General features: G+C 41.4%; 1 protein-coding gene across 1 annotated transcript in view; it reads right to left on the bottom strand.

The window, feature by feature from the left end:
• Window positions 1-3,892, bottom strand: part of LOC102680478 (probable G-protein coupled receptor Mth-like 1) — a 151,194-nt gene that overhangs the window by 9,080 nt on the left and 138,222 nt on the right. The gene's annotated exons all lie outside the window — the stretch shown is intronic.

Below are 3,892 nucleotides of genomic sequence, written 5' to 3' on the forward strand. Positions count from 1 at the left end.
TAAAAGACATAAAAATCCTTTCGTCAAAATATTAATATATTCGTAAGAGATGGAAGTCGAATTATATTTTTATTAGAGAATTAAACAAATCTCGTCGCGCTTTGGTATATATAATAAAACGATAAATTCTCCTAAATCTAAAATCTATCTAAAATTCGCCGGATATTATTGATGCGAACAGCTGGAGTGGCGAGGAACAACTCAGACCTGGAAACGCTCTAAATATCTGGATGTTCGCCCCGAGTCCGACTACGTGTTCAATAATAAACGTTTGGATCGCTTGAATGGCGAATCAGTTTATCTTTACGACCTCCGATTCAACGTCGGCGTTGCGGTTCGATTCATACTCATCCTCGGGAACGAGGGAACGCGAGAGAGCTACTCTTCAACCGGAACTCGAAGGAAGGCCGACCACCATTAACGATTAAACTATTACGCGAAATGCTTGTATCGGGTGAACGACTTGGTTAGAGTGGCTAGTTTGCAGTGCTTTTCTTGTTGCGTTTTGTTGCGGCTTATCAGAGTACGTGGAACGCGTTTTAAACTCGTTGCTTTAAAAAAAGTTTAGAAAGCATTCGAGTATTCGCGCAGCTTTTTTTTTTTTCATAAAAAAAACAGAAGAGCTTGTTGTCGAGACGTATCGAGATGAGAAATTGTTTTTATTTTTTTAAAAATTATGATTATATCGTTCGTTCATATTATAATTTCGCGAGGAGAAAATTTTACTCGTTGAAGAATACGTAGCATTAAACAGAAATCGTTTCAACGGGTTCAGATAATCATACGAACGTTTAATATTTATATTTTCCCTTTAAATCACTCCTACCTTTTTTTTTTTTTCTCTTAAAATAATTCTTCTTCGTTATATATTTCTTTCGTTTATCCAAGTTTTAAGGTCGAGAAGGATTTATTAACTCAGAATCCAGCAACAAGATTTCAACAAGAGCACAAATTCCATTTCGAATCCATCGATCCAAATTGAAAAATTGTATACGACTGGATGGAACAGATATCCACCAGATGTTATTAGCGTGTAAAGCAACGGTAAAAACACGTAGGTAGTTGGTTCGATGTCCACGAGTCCAAGGACGGATTCTTTCGAAAATAAAAAGAAGAAGAAGAAGAAGACAAAAATAGGAAGTTGAATAGACGAAGAAATTCTTTCCAACAGAAATTTTATCCGGAAAATCCATCGATATATAGGAAACGAATTCGAGGAAATGGATTCCGAAACTAGAGGCAGAATATCGATAATCGATGATAGGCAAATAAATCCCATGACGATCGTGCTCGCGATTTCACGAATTCCACGATACTCCTTCCGATCCTCGGCCTTCTATTCCCGGAATCACTGTAACTCGCTGGTCACGGATCGACCAATTTCTAAACCGCTTTGTTGCGCAAGTCCCTATTTTTGTTCCTGACCCGACAGCTTTATTTTCGCGTTTCTAAACGGGGTGAATCGAAACACGGAGACAACATCGCCGAAATTTCACTGTCTTCGCTTGTCAAGCTTCGAGTTTCGTTCAATCGTTCGTGGAAGCAATCGCAGCTCATCGCATTTCGAATTCAAAATGCTTAAAAAACGTCCCATCGTTAAATATACCGTCCATTAATAAAAACAACGACAGAATGACAAGAATCTCCGCCTATATATTATTCGAAAAATTTCATCTACGCTTCCCAACTATTCCTGAAGTGACGAGAGAAAAAAAAAATAGAGAACCTCGAAAGAATAGAGCGCAAGGAGAAGCGGGGGGATGAAAACACGGCAAAAATGTGAGAGCCGCAAATAGATCGATAATTCATAGAGGCCGATATAAATCGGTGGGGTCGGTCCCTCGCTGACAGGGACAGTTTGTTTTTCCATCGTAGTTCCACGCCGTTCGAAAAGATGCTCAAAGGAAATGATCGTGCGTCGTCACCATTTGCTTGTCGTCTAAATGGTATGGCTACTCGTTCATTCATCTCCGCGATATTATTACACCGCGATATTATTTTTCACGTTCGATTCGATTCCGCGTCGTCGAAAGTTCGCGCGCGCGCACGAGGAGAACGTTGGGGATCGATTTGTTGAAGGGATCGAACGAACGAGCCATCGGGCCGTGTGTATTTTAATTACTTTGCCCGATATTTTCAATATTCCACGTATGGACGTCGTTAATTGGATCCATTTGTTTCCCTTTTTGAAGATCCGATTACGAGCGGTACTGGGTTTTCGGATATTTCTCGCGGTTACGCTTTCGCTCTGCTCCCCTTTCCCCTCCTCTTGTGTCATTATTCTCCGCAATTTCGATCCTCCGCTTCGTTACCGCGTCCGCTCGTTATCCGGATCGATACGACTTCGTCGATACGAAAATCGTACGAGATCTCGAACGAGGTTACTATCCTCCAACATCTGTTCCTACGTTCCAACTGTTTCCTCTCGCGAAACGATTTGATTATCGTTGATTCGCCGCTTGCCGCTTCTCCACGTTCTGACGGTGAACGTTCGCTCTTTTCGTTTCGATGACCTAATTTTTTTTTTTTAAACGCGTATTTTAATTATGTACGAGATTATTACAAGTCGTTTCGATATGATCGTACGGATCGTAATGGATTTCTTTAATTTCGTTTAGAATGTCGATAAAAATGGATAAAAAGCAAGCATTTCGGGATTTCGATCGATAATTCTTTGTCAGAATTATTGAAATTACAAGACTCTCCTCTTTTTTTTTCTTCTTCTTTCGAATTTCAATATAGATAATTGGTAAACGTTTAAAATTTGTTGAAAAATTGTTCGTAATGTAATTGAATGTTACGAAACGCGACAACTAAATTCGACGCTAAAGAATTGCGATCACCCCCCTAGTTCCTTAATCCATCATCTCAAACCTATCATCTTTTTAAAATGAAATTACGTACTCGGCGATCGTCTTCCAAGTAATTTAGCAAAATAACCTTCGTCAAGCCAATTTTCCCTTAAGAGAGAAGTGTCGAAAATTGCCGGTTATTAATCTTTAACCACCCCGAATAATCGCAATCAAAAAACACGTTCAATTTATGCGCCCAACCACGATATCCAACCATCCAGAAAAAGGGTCACGAAACCGGCTTCTGTTCCTTTCATTCCCTTCCAACGATTTAATCGTTTCTCTTTTCCCTCCCGTCCCGGAGGGGGACGCAACACGGTGAAAATCTGCAGGAACCTGAACGGATCGAATAATGAAAGTCACGGCACGCGAGACACGATCCCCCCGAAATTACGGTGGATCACGTGAGCCCAGAGGAAGCGAGAGGAAAGCGTGCGTGCGTGTCTGAATCCCGAAATCCCAGGAATTCCTAGTAACACCTATGAATATGAATACGTCTCGTCCTCGAAGCAACGCATCGTTCGAGTTTTCGTGAACCGCCACGTCCCTCCAATCCATTTAAGTGTATATATATAGCGAAGCGGAGGGAAGCGCGGATAACTAGTTTCCGAGTAAATTGATACGTTGGCGTTCGCCATTTTTTTCGCCATGTTTTCATGCGCGTGTACCCTCGCGGCGTGCCTTTTTTCTCGATAGTTATAATCCAGCAGGACAATTACTCGGTCGATAAGTAATTGCACCCCTTATCGCGCAACCCGCTTTTAACTATGGAGGAAAAAAGTTTCGCTTCCTTTTTTCTTTTTTTTTCGTTTTTCGTTTCTTCTTTTTTTATATTTTCTTCGGTCTCTCCGTCCCTTGGCGGAGAGAAATGCAACAACGCGTCGAGTTATATTACTACGCGGGAAGGGGGAGAGAAAGAAAAACTTGCGATTCGAGGAAACAGAGGGTGAGAGTTTTACCGATTTTACCGATCATCAACCTCCTCGTTTCGGTAGAGCGGCCGATCCGCGCGCTAAACGCTCTTCCATTCGCGCCTCTGT

Source organism: Apis dorsata, unplaced genomic scaffold, assembly GCF_000469605.1.
Source record: "Apis dorsata unplaced genomic scaffold, Apis dorsata 1.3 scaffold_256, whole genome shotgun sequence".
In the NCBI taxonomy this organism is placed as follows: Eukaryota; Metazoa; Arthropoda; class Insecta; order Hymenoptera; family Apidae; genus Apis; species Apis dorsata.